Source organism: Medicago sativa, chromosome 2 (assembly GCF_051527215.1).
Source record: "Medicago sativa cultivar Bolivia chromosome 2, Bolivia_mono, whole genome shotgun sequence".
Taxonomy (NCBI): Eukaryota; Viridiplantae; Streptophyta; class Magnoliopsida; order Fabales; family Fabaceae; genus Medicago; species Medicago sativa.
In genome coordinates, this window is record NC_140750.1 from 27906074 (window position 1) to 27920831 (window position 14758).

Here is a 14758-nt window from a genome sequence, read left to right on the forward strand (position 1 = left end):
ACTCTATTATATAAATGTACTAAACTCCATAAGTTTAGGGTGATTAGGTGGTGGTATAAAAATGTTAAGGTTATGTGTTAATGGACAATTTAGGCAAGTATAGGAAATCGTTACCAAGTAATAAAGTGATAAGTAGAGTATCGTATCAACATGGATTGTCGCTCCAACTAGGAAATTTGTCCTACTTATTTAAAACATGATATAAAATTAATAAACAATAAAAATTTAGTAAATGGAGGGAGTTTGTGCAATTTGATCTGTTTGCTCAGAGCGAGAGTTTAGGAGTAATCTATTTTTGATTGCAGAATGTTAGCGGTGGTTAGATTTCTTCAAATCCCCACTATTCATTTGTTGGAATTAAGCAACACTCAAGTTATTCAGGGATTTGTTAAATGATACCCATTTAAGTGTGAGTTTGTGGGGGTGTATCCTCTCCAGCTATTGAGTTGCACCGGATAAACCTAAGGTTATACACGTGTAAAAGGCATAGGGTTGCCAATCCCAGAGGCACAATGCACCTTCGTATGGAGTATTACGTGGGGGTCCTACACTCAGAAAAGTTGTGACATGACTTGTCACTTAGTAACAACAAAGGAAATTATTGCTTGGAGGTTCAAAGGGGTTAGCAAAGGATAATAATAATAATAATAATAATAATAATAATAATAATAATAATAATAATAATAATAATAATAATAATAATAATAATAAGGGTGGATTGAAAGGCTCAAGGTACCAAAAAATATTGTCTCGTGTGTAGTATAACATGACCGATAGTCCATAGAGAACAACCGCAAATTCAAGCAAAAATAGCATTCATATGGAACATTCAATATAGAAAGAATTATATTATAAGAGTGGATTGAATATTAGGCTCAAATTTTCACCGGATATGCTATACAGAAAAGATAAGGTGATTATGATGAGTATCTTGCGCAACAAACCCCAATAGTTATCAAGCTCTTGAACTTTGGGAGTAAGCTAGCCCTCTACTGTAAACGTTCTTAAACAATTTTCTGAGACTAAAACAATTTATGCTTGAAATGGAAAGGTTATATAATATAAAGTAAAGATTAAAATTAAATAATAATGAGGATTAGCAACAATAGAAGAAAGAAATTGTTTCTAACAAGAAATCTTAGCTTAACTTATTAAAAAGGGGAATTGCAGAAAGGCTTGAAAATTTCAAATCCCATGGGTTGCTTCGCATGCAACGTTTTGTTTAACATCCATTAGCTTGACACCTCGACCACTGTTATGGTGGCTTGTAAGAAAGAAAAAACAGATCCTCCTTCCTCTTACTCTTGTTTGGAAGGAGTTCCATGAATTTGGTATAGCGAGGTAAGTGTTCACATGCTCTCATTAGTATGATTTTAGAATCAATGTCGCCCTTCCTTCTTTTAGAACAATGAAACCCTTTCTGCCAATGAAACTTCTTGTGTCTATGATGTCACAAAGATCTTGTTTGCTTCCACCATAACGTCCTCCACTACCCCTAATGGATGTTTAATTATTTTATGCGAGCGTTTTGGAGTAACGTTTGATGGATTTACTTGAACTCCTCCGTTGTTCCTTAGAATTGATGACGATAGCAGGTTAACACTCAGACTTAGATCATGTGCAGCCTTTCCTACAGACAAATTCCCAATAGAGTTAAAACTTCCTAGGTTCTTCTTCATTGAAGGTAACCGTCTTTGAAATATTGTATTACAGTTTCCGATTAGTGTAATAGATTATTCGCTCTTCCACTTAGAGGAATATGGTAATGGTAACTTGATGTAGTAGAGCAGCTCGCCAGGATTCTCACTTTCTTCTAGGATTTTTTTCCTGCTCGTTCTAAAAATAGAGTCCTTATCGATCAATGGTTCTCTTGGTGTATGAGTTCCTTTGTCTGCTTCATTCACCCCTTCTACTTCTGGATTTCCTAAGAGGATACTTATTTCTTTTTCCTTAACTTGTTCCTCACACTCGATGGCTTGACAGGTTTCTTGTTTGGCCATATGGTAGTTTTGGAATTTTGTCAGAGTTGACTGTATCTCGGTTAGGTTCGGAGATCTCTCTCTTTGAGTTGCGTGTTGCTGATCGTAAGCTACTCTACTGTATTCATGGAGTTTCTCCCAATAACTTTCGGTTGCTTGCATCATTCTTGCGAACATATAATCCAAATGCCTTGTATCCCGATGTTCATCTTGATAACTCCATTAAACTGGGTGAGATTGTTGCAACTATTGATGTAATTATTGAACTAGTTTGCAGCAAAATAATCCACGAATCGTTTTCTAAAACAATCTTAAACACAATACCCAATTCGCAATATTATATCATTTCAAGAAAAGAAAGTAGCACTGTTACAGGAGTGACTGTAAATAATAATAATTATTGTTATAATAATAATAATAATAATAATAATAATAATAATAATAATAATAATAATAATAATAATAACTAGAACGCCGACCCGTGCATCGCACGGGTCTCACGGGCCGGAATAATTTGATACATAATAAAACGAAGAATTAATTAAGTTTTTAGTCCTATAAATATATCAAATCTCACTTTTAGTCCTCATAAATTTTTTTGATAGATTTTGGTTCCTATAAAAAATTTAAGTACGTAGTTTTAGTCCCTAAATTAAAATTTGTTTAATTATGCTTAAAATTTTAAATTTTTTAATGATTTTTTACATATTTGTTTAAAACATTATAAAATGTTCCTTCGCTTAAACACATACTAAACAAAGGCAAGCATACTAACTTGGTTTTGTCAATCTGTACTTTTAATTTAACGTGTGAATGCGCGGGATCTAGTTACTCAAGCCAAATCAGTATTGAGTTTTCTTCATCAAGCATACCAACTTGGTAAATGACTATCTAACATTCAGAAAAATATTAACACCTTCCGGAGGTAGATCTAAAAATAAATTTCGTACATTTAGAGGTCGAAGCGCTAATAAAAGACAATGATAATAAATTTTTGAAATAATACTTATGCCAATGAATAAATTTATTTAGATGGACCGGAAAAAGTTTCCTTAGCTAAGTAAATATAGCCGACACAACAACTTGAAGAAAATTAAAAACCAAACTGTAAAAAACAAAAGGAAAAAACACATATTATTTAATGTCTGATTTATGCAGATTGAAGGAATTCGATAACAAAGCAAACGGCTCCAGCATTCGAGCAAGCTAAACATCTTTGTCGTCCTTGTGCTCAATTTTGACACGAACAACTCTGGTAGGTTTTGTGACCGACGTCTAGCCAGCTTCATCATCATCAACAGCCACAGAGTCAATGCTATTAGAGGACCTCTTAGCACCTCTTTTGGTGGTTGGTGTGTCAATCACACATGTATTGCTGCATGAGTCCTCATCCTCTGGTACATCCTGTAGACATTGGCGACAAACAATTTGATCAATTGTGTTACGGATTAAACCTTTACGGACTCATGAAAGATTAATGTAATAATTACCATCTGAACATTTGAATTGTTTGGCGCAGCACCATCCACACTAAGCTCAACAACAGATCCATCGTCGGGTTTCTATCACGTATACATCAATAAAGGGAAGTAATTAGCAACACGATTCTTCCTTTATGTGCATTATTCTATAACAATTATAAAACCGTAATATCAGTTATGTTCTACCTTCAAATTATACTTAAACATAAACTGCTCAATGACACCAACATCATCAGATGCCTTCTTTACGGCATAATTCCGATACTTCTTTACGACATTTCCTTCACCAACCCCAACCTTGAAAAGAATTTGCTTGTCAATCAGCACATTAAAATCAGCAGGATAATCATTGCCTACTACTCCCTGCTCAAAAATAATAAAATGTTAGTACAAATTTTCGTCGGTAGATATACCTCATATATAGACCACACATTTATACAATTATATAATACACGACTACCTCATCACGTTCATTGATCAAGTCTTGCACATTACGCCCAATAAACTGGGTCACCTGGCGATCAAAAAGAGCAAAAGTAGTGGACCCTGTGTCGTCCATCACGATGACATGCAGCTTGAACCTATCAAATAATCAACTATATTAATACAATTCCACGCATGATAAAAACAAAAATTATATTCAGATAAACTTTGTTTACCTTGGGACTGCACCCTTGCAAGTTTTACACTTGCGACAACGGAGCACTCCATTGTCAATGGTGGCCAATGAAGCGCACTGGGTGCATGATTGAAAGTACCAATCAAGCCCAGTTTCGATCTCACATATAGTGGCAAGCACCGAACCTTGACAGATCTGTAAATATTTCGTAGCCTTTTGCATAAAAATATTGAACAAAAATAACAAAGATGAATCCAAAAATACATCTAAAAATTTCATTAAACAGATAGCCACCTCAGTTGACTCAATCATGCTTTCAATTGTCATTCGGTTGGTGTTGAGCAAGTCATCTGATAAAGACGCGGAGCTGTTCATTGAAATCTGGCAGACACTTCGGGTTAACTGTATTGATGCATTTTTCATTCTAATAAAAGGGCACCAATGTCAATAGAAGAGTAGCGAGACTCAAGTAGCAAGGTAAGGGACGACAACATATAACTCATGTAACCTATTAATAATAATTGGACAATAATATTTGACAGTGTTACTATTAATATTGTGCTGCCCTTTTCTGTGTGCACATCTTCTCAAACTTTCTTACTTATTACAAATTCTAACATGCCATCAGAAAACTATTGTTAGTGGATATCTTTAGGGTCGTATGCCAAATAAGCTACCCATGAACGATGGGAGGACCTCCAGACAACTTAATTACGACCAAAAAAACTTGCCTTTATTCTATAACATATAAAAATGTAAATGGTTACCCTGTCATGTACGCAGCGACTTCAGGCAAATCGCCAATAAGTATCAGCTTAGTCCTATTAAAGGCATTAGCAACTCCCATAGCACCTAATTTTTCAAAAATTCAACAGCAAGTGAAGATAATTTCACATTTCATTCTTGATATCAGCAGAAAGCACAAACTTAAAACATGACATACCTAAATACATGCGTGTCTTGCAGAACTGCAATATCAATATAGTAGGTGTGTGGTTGTCATGGTTGCCAAAAAAGGTCACAATTTTGTCAGCATGTTCACCCCAAAGAGAGCAATGCAAGTGGTTGTTTCTGTAATAAAATATTACCAAAATATAAACTCAGGAACATAAGGTATATTAAAATTATATTACATGAACCAACTACAAAGAAATAGACAAAGCTTACTCAAGATCCTCTAAAGTGAGATCAATAACCCTGCTTTTCCTTCCATCCTTTTCAGTTTCCCTTATATCACCTCTTTCAATTACATGACCAATAACATCTGAAAATACGTATACAAAAGCAAAAACAAATAACAAATGTATGAAATTCCTAAAGGAATGCTTATAGGTAGTAATAATGTACAACGCACATTCAGAATTGAAGTCTTTGAAGTCTTACCCGTAGACACTTCCTCGACAGTTGAAGAGAGAATTTAATTGAATGGCTTGAACTCAAAAACGTTCATAGGGATAGCATGCGAGTGTACTTTGGTAAAAGTTGAATTGTGCATCATACTAAGCTTATGTTTGTGTGAAGTTACCTTAGAAGGACCTTCATTAAAACCTACAATTGCATTTTCAAGCTGATATGTACCCCCTTCTTCAACCATGGACGTGAACTTTGCCACCAAATCTTTTCTAGCTGTGGCGTGAATACGTACCCTATTGACGACAACAACATCAGTAAACAGCTGGTTAAATTACATAACTAAAAAACAACGATGACATTAGTTTAATTTTAAAGCTAAGAGTGCAAACATGTAAAAACCTTTTCATCGACCAGTAACATGTTCATGAAAATGATGCTAGTGGGGACCTTCTTCTCTCGAATCAACCAAATGTGAGCAACTCGCACACACATTTTGAGGTTCTTTCTTCCTTCAGAAACAGCTGAGATTGGAGTGTATTTGGCAGACATCATTGGCCGGTTTTTTCCTTTCCAAGAAAGAGAATGCTTGCTTAGATTGAGAAGGTCTGGCTAATAGGTTATGATGTATTTATAGAAAAAGGTGCAATACGTGTGAGTAGGATATGATGGTTGAGCAATAAAGAGTATTACTTATCACGTTAAGCACAAAATAGTGGAACAAAATTAGGAAATGGCCAACATTTTAGGATAAGGATTAATATGAATCAGCCTGAAATTAATATTGACATACTGTGTTTACTAAGGATTGACATCTTGATAAGCATGAAAGATTGAAATACTCGCTATTTTTAGGAAATAGCATAATTTATTATGCACATTGTGTTGACTTCTCTGCATAAAAAATAGGCAATTTTGTTTACTAAAGATTGACATACTGATAAGCATGGAAAAATAAGACATTCTGTTAACTAAAGATTGACACATTGATGAGGATGAAACACATGACACAAATTAATATGAAAGAGTTTTTGCGTAAAACAGAAGATATAATAGGGCCAATTTGTTTCGGAAGTAGAGATAAATATGAAATAGTTGTTTCGGAAAACAGAAGAGATAAATATGAAATAGTTGTTTCGGAAAAATAGGGCTATAGATAAATATGAAATAGTTGTTTCGGAAAACAGAAGAGATAAATGTGAAATAGTTGTTACGGAAAAATAGGGCTATAGATAAATATGAAATAGTTGTAGGGCCAATTTGTTTCGGAAGTAGAGATAAATATGAAATAGTTGTTTCGGAAAATAGAAGAGATAAATATGAAATAGTTGTTTCGGAAAAGAGAAGAGATAAATATGAAATAGTTGTTTCGGAAAATAGAAGAGGTAAATATGAAATAGTTGTTTCGGAAAATAGAAGAGATAAATATGAAATATGATCAATGGCTAAAATTGAATGGCGCCTAAATGTGCAAGATCCAATGGCTTAGAAAAGTGGAGGGAAAAATGGGGGGAAAATATTAGGGTTAGGGTTAGCTTTCGGGGTTAAGCTTTAGTAAGTAAGATGATGATAATAATAATAATAATAATAATAATAATAATAATAATAATAATAATAATAATTATTATTATTATTATTATTATTATTATTATTATTATTATTATTAATATACCCCTTTTTTATAGATTATAACAAAAACAACTAACCTAGCTAAAAGTACGCTACCTTAAATAAAAGCAAAACATCTAACTAACCTAAGAATTTTGACTCATTGTCATATTAATCATAATAATTTGAGAGTACTACTAACAAGTTGCCTATGTTTCCCTAAAAAAAAAAAACAAGTTGCCTATGTTAATTCTAGACTCAATCTAACAATAGTTACTATTACTATGTCTCCTAATAAAAATACTATTTTTAATTATTACCTAAAAAAAAAATTACTATACACAATCTAACATTTTCTTTTGAGTTTTTATGCGTTTCGGGTTCTGACGTCGGATTTTGCACTATATTTCTCAATGGACATCACATTCTCATTAGTAATTGTCATTGCTAGTTAGTTAGTTAATTTTTTTATTGAGTTAGTCTCAATATGAACTATGTCATCATCTATTATATATACGGGAACTCGTTGTAGTTTACACCTTATAAAACAGAGCATTGAACAAATAGCAAAGTAATATAATTATAATATAATAACAAAGAGAAAGCGTTGAAGAACATTGGATATCATCATTCATCATTGATCATCAACTAGAAGGATAGACGAGACATGACATTTTTCAAGTTTATTGGGGTTGTATTGAGGCCACAAAGAAGAAGAAATATGATGCAAGATCAAGAATATAAAGTTGCTGGGTTTCCAAGGGGAAGAAGAAATATGATGCAAGATCAAGAAAATACTGCTGCTGGGTTTTCAACGGGCAGAAGAATGCATTTGTTGTTGGTGCGCTACAACTTTGGTTTACTTTTGATACTAGTAATTTTTCTTCTCATTGGTTTCCTTTTCCCAGATCTCAATCAATTCATTGAGTAATATTCAAGTGTATTTTAACTTAGAATGTTTTAAGAGTGCTTACACTCGGTCTTTATGAACATGAATGAATAATAATAACATTAGAAAGATTCTTGTTGAATCTAAGAATCTTTCTTTTTCTATCTTTTTTCTTGTTTTCTTCTATTGTTATATAATCCCTCCGTCCCTATATGTAAGCACCCTTTTATTAGAGGCAAAGGGTGCTTACATATAGGGACGGAAGGAGTAGAATTCAATAAACACGCTCCCTGACTTCTCTCTAGGTTTGCACCACGCCGCCGTCCTTCTCAATCCACATCTTCGCTGTTCCAGATGTAGATGTCGGTGGATGGTGGTGTGACGATAGTTCAACCGTCCACACCGCCGCTTAGCCCTGATCATTCGTCGGTGGTTCGTTGGAAGTTTGGGGTTCTCTGGTTCGTTCTTACAACCCGGTTTTCAATCCGGATCTGTTTTCTAAAAACCACTGTCGGTGCAACCGTGGTGGTCGATTTCTTTTGGTTTTGCAAACTGACGCTATCTGCCTTCTGGTGGTGGTTGTGGTGATCTTTTCGCACCAGCAACTTACTGTCGTTACAGTTCTGTGGTTGTTGTAAAAATGATCGCTATTCTTCTGTAGGTGGTGATGGTTCTAGTGGTTCTAGCAAAGTTGGGTTGTGTGTTGTTGACATGTTTCTCGAGATGGCATTCTCTTCGCCGGTCTTGTGTGTAGCTCGAAAGAGTGTGGCCTTTCTTCTGGAAAATGCTCTATATATTTTAAACTACATAAAGTAACATATTTAGTGGATAAGATCAAAATAATATATGAACTTTGTTGCGATATTTATGCAAATAAAATACCGGGTTTAAAAAATAAAATATATACTAAATAGAACTTTATATATATATATATATATATATATATATATATATATATATATATATATATTGTTTAGAGGTTTATGCTACTTAAAATTTGAGAAACAATTAAAACATCAAATGAAATATTTAACAAATATATAGTATCAAATTAATATATGTATTTTGGTGAGATATTTATACTAAATAGGAAATAAATTTTAAAAAATAGAAAAGAAAAAAAAGTTAAAATCAAATTATCATGGGAGTCACACACATACATAAAAAAAGTAAAATCAATATATAGTATTATTTAAATTACTGGTTGACCTTTATATTTACGTATACACACACATAAATGAAAGAAAGGAAAAGGCAAAAGAATATAGGTGAAATAAGAGATAAAAAAAATCGTATTGTTTATGATGTTTACCACTTAAGTTCAAAGTGGTGACTGCTGGAATTTATAATTTGTTCAAAAAACAATGGAATGTCAAAATATATATTTGATTATTTAAAAAAAATAATTAAATATGTTTTTTATGAACTAAGAGTGCGGTTAAACATCAAGATGAAACATAAAGATCCCAACATGTTTGGCAGCTCCAAGAATGTAACACCCATACCAGACGTATCTAGAAAGTCTGGCACATGCGTTTTATTTAGTACTGGATACATTAAAATATACAACAATAAAAAAAAACTTCGAATGAATTTATATACAACATAACACGTTCGTACAAAAACAATACATCATATCATGTCTAATAAATAAATTACATCCTTGAGATCCATAGTCTTCATGCTTCGGGTACGAACGACTCTTGCTGAAAAATCCATCCGGCTACTACCTTGACGTCCAACCTGATATCTGAAACAAGTAAGGATTGGGATGAGACATAATGTCTCAGTGAGCTCCGCCTAATCCTAGGCTATAGGCAACCTCAAGGGAAACCTACGGTCACCACGTGTCTACTTTACAACCTGACGGTTGATTATACGTGTGTGGGGACTTGCATGCTTAGACGGTGGTGCATACTAGGACCGTCATAATCTTATCTTACTTGTTATAGGCTTCACTTCCTATACATGCCATGGCGGTCAAGGGGGAAAATCTAGGACCGCATTGCCAAGTATACGATCTACGCATCAAGGCCTAACCTAACATAATCATGACATAAATCTAAACCGGACGATTAGGGGAAACCTAAGATCGTCATCGATAACATGTTCTGTACTTGCTCTATTCCATGCCTTATACTTGTCCTATAGCATCTAATGCTCTTGTTCTTGAACTTATTCATGCATGGAAATAAATCTTGCATTTCATAACATAATCATAATCATGAGAAACATAATCGTAGCTAAGTTCATTCATTAGGTTAGCGTTGAACAAACAATTATTATCTTGATTCATTTTACGGATAGTCCTGGGTGGAGTAACCCCGAGATCAATCCCATACATGACCGATGTACGTACATCGGACTCCCTCGGTGTCGTACGGGTCCCTTGCGGCTTGAACCGTTCCCCTTAGGTCGAGAACCTCCCGTATCCCCCTGGCGTGGATAACAAGAGACACGAGCACCTACGTCTTGTTAATTTCAGTGACATGCGGGTCCCTTACGGCTTGAATCGTTCCCCTTAGATCGAGAACCTCTTGTATCCCCCTGATGTGGATAGCAAGAGACATGCCACCTACTTATTAAGTCATAGTCTTGTCGTACGTATACATAAACATATTCATACTTGCTTGCTTAATACCTCGGACCTTTGAGTCGATCCGATTAGCGGTAAAAACATACTTGTTCATGCTTGTAAGTTCTTAATCATGGTGGAGTGATTAACTAATCAAACCACATCTTACATACATGCTATCTTATCCTTAATCATGTGCGAATATAGTATACTTCGCGTCTTATCATTCTAGGGATCTTGCTATCTAGCTAGTTCTCAACGACTATGTCGAGGCTCTAATTTTTCCCTTGCTTAAAGAATAATTTGCTACCCGATGCATGACTTATTCTCTCGTATGCCATGCCTTACTAAAATGCTTATTACTTGCCTTATATCATAAAAATCATGCTTTCTTTGATCATCATTTAGGACCTTGGTTTGAGGGGTTTACTTTCATAAAAGACTTCTTAAGAAAAATCCTCGCGAAAACTGCCAAAAACTGCCTGAACGAGCAAACAGTGCAGAATGCACCATTTGCTCGCCTAGGCGAGTAAGTTTATGGGGGAGGCGAGCAGCTGCTCGCCATGGCGAGTAGAAGGCGAGCAGAACCCCCTGTTCGACCTTCTAACTCGCTGTGGCGAGTAATAGCTCGCCGTGGCGAGTTATAACAGTCCAGAACCCCTAAAAATGGTATTTTTGACCCAAAAACCTCAAATCAAGTGTCCCTAAGTGTTTTGGAACATATTTGATCATAGGAAACTTGTAAAACATTCATTTGGCAAGTATAAACATGTTTTGTAAACATGGCAAGTAAAAGGGCAACTAACACAATACATATTCCTAGACTTTTCATAGTTTTCACATTAATCATGAATGGCATAAACATAATCCCAAAGGGTGGGAAAGCTATCTATGGAACTCACCTAAACATAACCTTGCTAATTCTTCAAGCTCCAAGCTCAAGCCATCAAACCCTAGTTTTGCTTCCTACTTTGAATCTTTTCTTCTTTAATTCTTAACCTTCAAGAAACCATACCATGCTCAAATTCATGCTCCAATCCTCACCTTCCCAAAACCCTAGCCTCTTGATCAATAACCAAACCCTAGCTTCCACAATCACATACCCTTGAGAACCAAAGAGAAGGAAGAGTTCAATCCAAACCCTAGTTGCTTCTTGCTTATTAAGTTGCTAACAATCCATGCTTGGTTCACTTCTAACAAACTTGGGAGAATTGTTTCAAAAGAGGAGAGATGGGTTGAACTTCATGAGAGGTGGAAAAAGAGGAATCAATCCTTAACCAAACTTCTAATTGTACAAGAGATCATGTGGGAGAAATATTAGTTCACTTGCCATGGAGAGGAAGAAGATTTGGTGGGGAGGAAGAGAAGAGAAGGCGTGAGAAGGAAGAGAGAAGGGAGAGCAAAATCCAATTCAAAACCTAGAGAGAGAAAGTCAAAGAGGAAATGAGATATTTTGCCCCAAAATCAAATAAATATCCTTTCCACGTGAAATTACCAAAATGCCCTTGCCTCAAGCGTGTTTAAAATGACTCTGATACTTTCCCCGTATAAAGCTGACATCTTATAAAATATTTCCATTAACTTACTTTCCATGAATTAAATGCATCTGACACAGTCGACTGGTAATATCTCGATGCTGTCAGGCGGGATATTACAAAGAAACTCATATCCTTTGTTATTCACTCAGAAATAACAACTTTTTGTTTTTATTCTCTTTAAAAAAAATAGTGGTATTATATTGTCCCTACAAAATGTTCATGCATGTTTTAGCCATTATTGTTTTCATAATGACTTTTTTTAAAACATGTTTAGAACATTATAAAAAGTTCTTCTATAAAAAAATGAGTTCATGATTTGATTTCTAGGTCCAGATTTTGTAACTTTTATCTTGAACTTGTGTTGTTTCAAAAAATTATATTTAATTCATTGCATGTTAAAAAAACTATAATTTTTTTAAATATGCCTACAAAAAGAATTCGAAATTTTAAAAGTTTACAGATGATTAAACAATTTTGACTTTAGTAGCGACAAAAACAACGCGTAAGAGACTTTTGTAGGGATGACAAACTGCAACTACTTTTTATGGGAAGTTGATAATTTTCAAAGGACGAAAAACACATTTAACTCTTAAAAGAATTTAGTTATTTGATAGATAATAGATACATTATAAATAAATGTGCTAAGGGTTAGAATTTAAATGATTTTTTATTTCAAACATATATAATACTTGTTATCACATGACATGGATGACTCCAAGAGTCATTTAATATATTAAGCATTTGGGAGATTGAATCCTTTTGAAAATGTATTGGTGGTGTTATATGTATGGCTTAATTAATGATTTGGTCCCTTAAGTTATTTGTTGGTTACATTTTGGTCCCATAAGTTATTAACGTTACAATTTGGTCCCTTAAGTTATTTGTTGGTTACATTTTGGTCCCATAAGTTATTAACGTTACAATTTGGTCCCTTAACTTATTTTTTGGTTTCGTTTTGGTCCCTTAACTTATTTGTTGGTTTCGTTTTGGTCCCAAACTACTCCCTTAACTCTAATAACTTATGGGACCAAAACGAAACCAACAAATAAGTTAAGGGACCAAAACGAAACCAAAAAATAAGTTAAGGGACCAAATTGTAACGTTAATAACTTATGGGACCAAAATGTAACCAACAAATAACTTAAGGGACCAAATTGTAACGTTAATAACTTATGGGACCAAAATGTAACCAACAAATAACTTAAGGGACCAAATCATTAATTAAGCCTATATGTATGTAGTTAGTTGGTTGTGTTCTTGGTTATTGATATGCATGACTCCATGAGTCATATTTAACACATGAGAATGATATGGAAAAGTAACGGTGTAATGAAAATTTAAGTTTTTATTTTAAACTTTATAATATATAGGTGGTGTCATACAATCTATTTGCCTTTTATTTACCTTTGTTTTTAGTAGCTCACAAAAAATCCAAAAATGTGTACTTAATACTCTTTGAAGAAGTTAAAGAACCTACAAAGAGGCACATTGTTTCTAAAAAATGTATTTTTGCTTATAATAGTGATTGTAGAATGTAAGCTATAAAATAATACTTGATGTATATTTTATACATAGCCTTTATGTTGTTTGTTTTATTAACAAAATTAACTGAATCATTTTGGTTTTATTAACTAAATCGGTTATTCAGTTGAAGAGCCATGCCAATATACTTGAAAAAAAGGAATAAAGTTACTTCTTCGACTCCATACTCTTTTTCTAGGTGAAATATCATGAACATGTAACGTCTTAGTGTATTACTACAATGAACAATTTATTTATGGTTAATCCCTTATTTTACGTTGTTATAAAGTTTACATTTATTCTTTAATGCCACGTGTAGCCTGCAAAATCGAATATTTTTACAAAACAAGATGAAGCTATCTTATTCCCTAAAAAAAAAAGATGAAGCTATCTTTATTTTGTAGCAAACAAAATGCAACATTAAATTTACTCTAATCTCTATATACATGTATTCTAAGGTGCATTTTGATGATGTGTCACTTCACCAAAGCTTCTCCTTTCTGATTAGAGTGATGCTATTGACAGCGAGACTTTTTATCCCGAACGTATAGCGAAGGAACAACAGCCATTGGATCACGTGATTTGTGGAATAAAAAGGTTGGTGGAAGTAAAAGGGAAGGTGCGCTACATGAATTATTAGGCTGTCGTGAATATTTCGTGGATTTTGTTTCGCGAGATGTAGCATTAGTCTTCTGATTAATCTCTTATACTTATGCCAAATGGCTCTCTCTTTTTCTTCATTTTTTACTTCTCTATTATGTAACCTCCTATTAATTAATTTGTGTGACTCCTTCCACTACTAATTTTTTATTTATAACCTACAAATTGAAAAAATTATTATGTAACTTCCAATTAATTTGTGTAACTTATTCCACTACTCATTGTTTATCATTTATAATATCCTACAAATTGAACAAATTTAGTGCATTGCTACTCTTTAATGCACATCTCCACCTAGAGAATTTTTTTCACAGCTTTGTTTTGACCAATATATGCTGTTCACCATTGCTCATTTTTTTCTCCATCGGGTCACCTCTTCAGATTCATCAAATACTACTTTTCGTTTACTTATGTTTGTTCCCGTTCTTTCGTACTATTTCTGATTCATCTTACTTGATTTACAGTTTATTTGGAGTATTCAACCTATTTTTTGTTTCAACTAAAAAAACCCATCGTTCTTCGTTGATTCAGATCTTTC

The 14758-nt window shown here is 33.9% G+C and overlaps 1 long non-coding RNA gene across 1 annotated transcript; it reads right to left on the reverse strand.

The window, feature by feature from the left end:
• Positions 1-2950: 2950 nt before the first annotated feature.
• Positions 2951-5652, reverse strand: LOC146945966 (uncharacterized). Its single transcript, XR_015028210.1, has 8 exons — positions 5463-5652; positions 5247-5343; positions 5023-5150; positions 4374-4931; positions 4120-4274; positions 3647-4041; positions 3470-3541; positions 2951-3383 (listed from the first exon to the last, which is right to left on the reverse strand). It is a non-coding gene; the product is annotated as an uncharacterized LOC146945966 (long non-coding RNA).
• Between the last annotated feature and the right edge of the window lie 9106 nt (positions 5653-14758).